Here is an 8,118-nt window from a genome sequence, read left to right on the forward strand (position 1 = left end):
TTTCTTATTGCGAACTATTCACGCTTCATGACTGCATTTACCCTTAAATCTCTGACGACACTGATCATCGGGTTTTCTAAACTTATTTTTCCCCTAAATTGTCTTTCCTCACAGGTCTTTTTCATTCTACTTGTTTGTTTTAGGTTTTCTTAAATGCTCCCAGTCACACTTAAGAACAAGGCTTGACAATGCGGAGTTTGCGGCTTGTGAACAATGTCGCTTTGGGGGAGGGCCCGAATGTCCCAGGTACCCGAACACACACCCTGCCCATGGGGACTTCAGCTGCCCTCCCTGGCGGGGCTGACCAGGGTCGGCTGCGCCAGGCCCAGGTGGTAGCCATGCCTGTCGGCTGGAGCAGCAGCGGACCCCCCAGCCCTGCCCGGGAGGCATGCACCCTCTCTGGAGAGCACCCCGCTCCCACAGGGCGACAGGAGACCCCCAGCACAGGCGACGGCAGAAACGCATTTAATCCCTCACTTCCTGCCGCCCCCTCGCCACGTGGTTCTACCCAGTTTTCAGTGACAACCACAATGTCACAAAGGGACCTAAAAATCACCATGCCAGCCCAGCAGCTGGTGCCTGATCCATAGCAGAAGTTAGGGGTCCACGACGGAGGAAATACCGCTGGTAGCATCTGGACCACCACGACCCACACCCCTGCCTCGGGCCAGCGTGAGCCGAGTCCGAGCTGATCCACTGTGCCTCTCACATGCACGCGTCCCAAGAGCCCCCTTCCCCAGAAGGTGACGGCCGGAGACTAACCCCACAGGGTCTCTACAACCCATCCCTACACCAGAGCACCTCCCGCGGCTGTCCCCAACTCCAGTGCTGCTCACGTGACAGCTGTAGGATGCGGACACCTGAAGATGCCTCGAATGTTTTAGACTGTAACGATTTAAGGACAAACATGCCTGCAGCGTCCCGGCCCGCACACAGGTGCACGCCAGGGGAGGACAGTCCTGCTACATTGTTACGTCTGGTTTTCAAAGCACTGGGCCGGATGTGACATCCCAGTACAGCGTACATTGTGACAAGTGCTGTCCTAGCCACTGGAGACACCGCGCTGGGGCTGTTCTCCGCCTGGACATGTGGGGCGCACAGGGGAAAACCCGCCGAGCCGGCGGCTCGTACCAGTGTCGTCCCCGTCCCGTGAGGTTCGTGAGATACGGTCGCCGAGGGAGACGGGTCAGAGGATGCGGCTCTCTCCGCGTTACTTCTTCAAACAAATGCGAATCCGAAGTATAGACATATTTTTAAAGGGTTAAAAAATGTAAGGTGGTGTCAGGCCGTGTGCGCCTTGTCCCCAGAAAGCAGCGCCGTCCGATGAAGCTGCCGCTTTCGCGCCGAGGCGAGGTGCCACTCAGGAACCCGGCGGCAGCAGCAGTGGTCAGGGTAATTAATAGATCAGGAAGACAGTAGCTTGAACCAGCTCAAAGAACAGTGGCAATGAGAGAACCAAACGGCTCCAGCAAAGGACCAGTGGCAGCCAGGAGAACAGTGGCGAGCAGGAGAGAACCAGTGGCGACAGCCGAGAACAGTGGCAACCAAGATGGCAACAAAGCCAATTGCTTAATCAGAAGACGGAGGCGACCGGCAAGGAACGGTAACGTCAGGAGAACCGGTAACGACCCGAGGAGAAACAGGAGAACGAGAGTAACGACTCCAGCAAGAAGCAGTAACCATCCAGAAGAACGATGTGACCAACCAAAGAGCAGTAACTTCAGAAAAGGCAAATAACGGCTCAAGGAAAGACTCAGGGAAAGCAGGCTGCGTCATTGCAAATCCCTCCGCAGGCTCCGCTGCCTGTGCCGTCGGCGTGAGGGGTGCTGACGTCCTCTGTGCTCTTGGCGACGTGGCGCTCACGATCACGGTGATGACAACCCCTTCCTCTGCCCTCCTCCGGCCGAAGGCTCCCAGAAGCTGCTGCGCCCCACCCTCTGGCACGGCTGTGGGGGCGACGAAAGCCAGTGGGTCGGATTAAAGCACCCCATCGGGTCAGGGTTAATCTGAGGTTAGAGGTGGCAAGTCGCCCATCAGAAGCCGGCACTGCACGCGTGGCCAAGCCAGGGCGCGTCCGATGCCCCTTGGGGACCGCACCGCTGGGTGATGCGGTTCGGCCGCCCTGACAGACACGCCAGCGTCTCGACCCACAGACAGCCGACCCACTGCCCTCGTCGCAGTCGGATGCGGGCCAGGCAGCCATCACGGCGCCGCCCTCCACGCGGTGACTCAGGACCTAGGGTTTCTCCAGCACGTGGCCTGACCGGAGTCCGCGGAGGCCTCGCTGGCCCTCCGCGCTCAACCGGCCACAACACAGCCCGGCGGCACGGAGGACGCCAGGCGGCTTTCAGCTGAGGCGAGGGAGGGACGCCGGGCCACTGCCCGCCTCTGGTCAGACCTCGGCCACGGCCAGAGACCTGGGCAGGCCAAGCGGCTGCCAGCTCTGTCGCGGGGCCTAGAGCAGCACGTCCTGTCCTGTCTGCACATCCGCGCGGCCGGCCCCGTCCACCACCGAGGGGGCGGAGGAGAATGAAGATCACCTCACGCCAACCGACACAGCACCCCAAGGACCAAGAGGAAAGAGAACGCTGCCTACTCATTTCCGAAGAAAATCTACTCGCTGCCCAGGCTCCTTTTCTCCTTCAAAACAGAAACCGACTGAGTCCTGTGTCCCCAGCGCCCCCAGCATCAGTCGAGGTGACTCGCGGCACGAGCGGTCCTCAGGGACTATCACGACCGCGTCTAGACGCACAGAAGGGTTTCAGCAAGGTCTGATCAGATAGATAGGCTTCCTCAGCCTGATACAGGGCATAGGCCACGGCCGCCCCCGCCTCACGCTCAAAGGAGGACTGAACGCTTCGCCCCTGGGTCAGAGCCGAGGGAGCGCGTCACCGGCCACCGCCCTCCGCACTGCCCGGCGGTCCTGACGGCCGGAGCAGCGAGCAGATACCGAGACAGAAGACACACGTGGGGGAAGGAATAAAACCGTCTCCGCCTTGCATGGAACATGACTGTGCATCTGGAAAATTCCGGGTGTTCTAAGGAGGGAGGGAGGGAAGGAGGGAAGGGGAGAGAGAGAGAAGACACACTCCTAGGAAGGAAGCGAGCGAGCGTGAGTGGTCGCGGGGAAGGAGTGACACACAGATCAAGGGGACCTGCGAATTCCAAGGATCACCTTTCGAACAAACGATGCTCCATCGTTGAGATGCACATGCCACAACATGAGCCCCGTGACACTTTACGTCATCAGGAAGATGAACCCAAGTGGATCCCAGGCCTGAATGCAACATGCAGACCTGTGGGGATTTTAAAAGAAAAGTAACATGAAACCTTTTAGACGCTGGATTAGGCGGTTAGGTTTTAGCTACGACGCCAAAAGCATGATCCAAAAAAGAAAAAACAAACTAATAAATCAGACTTCAGCAAAACTGAATTCCAGAGAAGGCCGGTGCCGGTGGCCGTCCAGGGCACGTGACCACGAGGCGCAGCACGAGGGGGTCTGGGGAGGGCGGATTCTGCACCTTGACTGTGGCGTTGGTCTCACGATGATACGTTTGTCGAAGCTGTATACTAAAAACAGCGTGTGCACGTACAAAAACCAGATTTCTGAAAGAGAAAACAGGTTTTAAGACGCCCGTAGAAGACGGGCAGCAGGACGCTGGCTAAGGAACCCGGAGACGGGGGTCACGGGGGGCTCGCGGCGGGCGAGGTACCAGGAACGAGGTGGGGAGACTCCGGCACATGGGGCCAGCACGAGAAGGCGCCCCGCACAAGCCCGGCTGTTTGTGGCCAGGGACGGCGAGGAGGCAGGTGCGGGGGGAGCGGCCCAGAGCACGCGGGGTGCGGCTGGCTCTGGGCCAGGGCGTGGGGGCCTGTGGAGTCTTGGGCCCCCGTCTCCTTCGCTTGGCCTCAGGGTCGTGCCTTCCCGCTCCGAACTCCAGAGGATGCTGGGCATGCTGACCTCGCTGGCCGCGGCCCCAGAGGCCGTCGTCCCGCAGCCGATGGCCGTAGAGAAAGTTTAGCGGGGGCTGCAGCAAAGGGACGCGGCCCTTACGGCACGTCACCCGCACGTGCTCGGCCAGCGTCGCCTGCCCGGGGGCACTCGCACGTCTTCCACCCGGCCGCGAGGGGCAGGTCCTCAGGGATGCGCCTCTGGGCTTGCTCGTGGGGTCCCCCGGCCCCTGACCGTGCCGATCCAGCTCTGACCTCAGCCCCGTGGGAAGGCCAGTGAAAGCATCACGGTCACTTGCTATCTTTCGGAAAACTGGGCTGAGTGCCCTGCTTACCACAGCGCTCAAAGCCCGTTCTAGAAGGATCCAGTCACAAGAACGGATTCTGGTTCTGAGGACAAATTCACTTTTGCAAAGGGATCTATTTTCCTCTGGTGTTTTCATTTTTTCCCATGTCGTCATCTAGTTGGAGACTGAGCTTCCTGTCTGAAAGGTAAACGCACGGATGTGTCATTTTCCTGTAAACAGGTGGGCGCAGAGGAGCCACATGAGGACGCGTGGCAGCCACGCCGTGGCGAGTGGACGCCCAGGTCTGCGCTGGAGGCTGGGCCGGTCTCGGCCCCCCACGCTGGCTCAGCATCAGTTTCAGGGCGCAGGGGTCCCCCGAGAGCCCGCGGGAGACCAGGCTCGGCTTCGTGCTATGGACAGGTGCAGTGAGGCCCTCGGGACGGGCCTGTGCAGGACGATGGCCTGATCCTCTCGGCTCCAATGGCCACACGCAGACACTGTGACCGACCCGCGCCCCGCGGCAGTCACAGCGTCACACAGGTTTTAGTCACGTGGGCTTCGCCTCACTTCCCCCGATGTCCTCACGGCTAAAGGGGGGGACTGTCCGTGGTCCCTGGGGCAGGCGAAGGGGGAGGGGGACTGGCCTCAAAAGGGAGCTGCCCACGAATCCCCCGGACGCCTCGCTTTACAGCTGTGGGATGGTTTAGTGACAAACCGCACTCACGCCCGGGGTGTGAAACACCCACGCCCCCCTGTCCGCTCCCTTTTCTGCTCTGAGTCCCAATCAGCCCACTGTGTGGGGGGACTTGTCGTGTAGGACTCACGTGCGACAGAACTAAAAGGCAGAGAAAGAGAGACAAGCGGGGGGCTCGGGGCCCCTCCAGCAGCTCGGAGAACGGACCATTTGCCGGGGAAAAGACCAGGATTTTCCACCGGGATGTTTTAAGGGGTTTGTGGAAGGACGGCGCATTTGGCAGCTAGAAAGTCTTCGACTCCCCGAGCCCTGCTCGGCCTTGCCCCTCCCTAAGACTTCCACTGGATGCATCACGTCATTCTGTGAATAAAACCATTAAGTGCCCGGTGGGGATAGGAAGTGCCAGGCAAAATGACCTCAGATTAACAGAAAAGTACTCTCAGCCCTCGTAAGTGTGTCTTGGAGTCGAGCCCACCTGCACGCAGGTCCTGCTTAGGACATTTGAACGTTATTTCTTAACAGCGGTTCCTTTGCCTTGATCACCCATCCCCCGCCTGCTGCCAAAGGGCCAGAGAAATACGAACTGTCACCGCCTGGGGCACCTTTCCGGGGACCCGCAGCACGCTCAGGTGTGCGCTTCAGGGACATGCAGGCGGCCAGCCCCGCGGGGGGGTGGTGGGCACAATGGGCTCCATGCTTTTCACTAATGAGCCCTCGATCCCGCCCAGTGCCACCAGCGTCCTGTAAGCACAATTGCCGAGCTGACTGTGGCTGGCAGCTCAAGTGGGCTGCAGCGCAGGCAGTGGCAGGCGGCCGGCCGGGCCTCGCGCTGCGGCCTGCAGGGCCCACTCTGAGGAGCCAGGCTCTGCTCCTCAGCTGGCCCCGAGGCAGCGGCTGGGTCCCCCTCTCCTTTTATAACCCCAAAAATAAATAAATAAATGAGCTCGGACACAGAAGAAAAGAGGAACGAATTAGAGCTCTGTCTCACGTACGCAAGGGAGGACCAGGGGAAGGTGCTGAGTCACACGTGAGGGGACTCGGCTTACGCAGGGTGCTGGTTTCCTGGTTACCGTTTCGGACGCGGGCTCAGTGTGGCTCCCGGGAGGACTGGACCGTCTCGGGGGAGCTACTCGGCTGCCTGGCATGACTCAGAGCAGATCGATGAACGTATGGAAAACTGACGTTTCGTTAAACCTCATTTGTTCACTTTTTCTGAGCCTTGGCCATAATCCCCAACGCCAATTATCAGCGTTTCGCAGATGGGACGAGGTGGGATGAGGTGCTGACAGATGAAGACTGAATTCTGACGCCTTCTTATTATCACGACGGGGACTGGGGTGCGTGGCTTCTCAGGAGAAGCGGCCTGAGGTCTGTGTGGTGCTCTGGCCTCCGGTGTCCTCCCCCGACCCCGCTGCACCCCACTCTGACCCCACAGACCCGCTCGCTCCTAAGGACTCGACAGCCGCCCGCGGGAATCGGTTCTCAGGCGGGTGCTCAGGGAGTGACGTCCCTCCAGCCTGTGCCCTGCACGACCCAATCCTTCCTCGTCTGTCACCCGCACTCCAACCCGGGGACACCGCCCCGAGTCCCTCTGGCTGCGTCACGCCGTCCACTCAGCCGAAGCCCCGTTTCCTGCCCCAACGCGTCTTCCCCGGATGCCGTGTTTGCCTTCTGGCCCAGCGACGTCGCTCATCTCTTTTGAAACCCTCGATTTTTTATCTGTTTTCATCCTACTTGGAAGTAATCTACATTCTCAGCCGTCTGTCTCTCTCACCCAGTGTCAAAGAAAAGCCAGGGCCGGACGGTAAAGTGACAAAAACAGATTTATTCAGGAGTAAACGAGGAGGAGAGGACTGGTCCGGAAGCAGGCTCAACTCCGATCACAGCAGCGGCAAGTGGGGACTTCGGCCGAGGAGCATGGTGGGGCCAGTGGGTGGAAAATCACCAGGAGGAAACAGCAGGGTGAGGGGGGCGGGGATGCTGCCGGAGGCGGCGGGGTCAGACATCGCCTGGGCGAGGGGCGAGGGACTGGATTAGGCGAGGAGGGGGCTCAGATCCTGGCTGAACCGACTCGGCAGGAGTCTCCTCAGACTGGCCGATGCGGAGACAAGCTCAGGCCTCACTGAAAAGCTCACGGGAGCCTGCGTGGACTTTGCTCAAGGAGAGAATCCCTTGTCTGCGAAGGGACAAGGACGGGACTGTGTCACACTCTTCTGAACTCCCCAAGCCCAACCCAGCGCCCGGCACAGGCTGCCCCTCCACGAGTCTCTGAGGACAGGTGCCTGGCCCGTGACCCTGCTCCATGTCCGGCCCGAGGGCCCAGGGTACCCCACAGCCCACTGCCTCTCCGGCCCTGTGGCAGGTCCTCCAGGGTGGGCTGGGCTGCTGGGGCTCAGGCGCCCGTGACCACTGGCTGGGGCGAAGGAGAAGCCGCACATCTCGGGGACACCTTGGTAAAAGGACGAAGCAAAGTTGAGGGTGAGGATGGTGGGCATGGGGGAGGGCCCTGGGGGTGGGCACACTCACTCCACCAGAGTCTGCATGTGCCCACACTCCAGCTGGTGCATGTGGCGGCACCACCCACAGCGCCGCCACCCGTCAGGCGGGGTCAGGGGCGGCGCTGGGGCCCCGCCTGCACCGGCTGCTCCTGCTCAGGGGGCGAGGCACGAACCCGGCAGGACCCCGCCGCCAGCCGTTTCTACGACGTGCGCGGAAGGGAAGCCCGGTGGCCGTGCTGGGAGTCGCAGGCTCGGGGACCCACGGCGAGTTCTGGGGGACCATGGCCCGGGCAACCTGGACGCCTCCCGGCGGTGACTCCCATGCACCCCGCGATGGCGGCGGTGACAAGAACGCAGCTGGCTGCTGGGTGAGCGGGGCCCTGGACGCGGGGCCTGGGCGCAGACTCCCCTCAGCGAGCACCCAGCGGGAGTCCGCAGCGTGGGCGGCCAGCCGTGCATCGGACGAGCCTCCGCGGGTGCGGGGTCCGGGCGTCCTGGAGCCGTCCCCCGCGGGTGCCCAGGGGCGACCCGAGCTCTGGGGGGAGTCGGAAACCACACGCGGGACGTCGGCCCCCCTACGCCCGCGCCGTTCGGGGTGAGCTGCACGTCGTGCTTAGGACCTGTGAGGCCGCTGCCACTTCCTGAGGCTCTGCGTCCGGCCGGACACTACGCTCTCGTCACTAACTGT

This window comes from Pteropus medius, unplaced genomic scaffold (assembly GCF_902729225.1).
Source record: "Pteropus medius unplaced genomic scaffold, Ma_sr-lr_union100, whole genome shotgun sequence".
NCBI classification, from domain to species: domain Eukaryota; kingdom Metazoa; phylum Chordata; class Mammalia; order Chiroptera; family Pteropodidae; genus Pteropus; species Pteropus medius.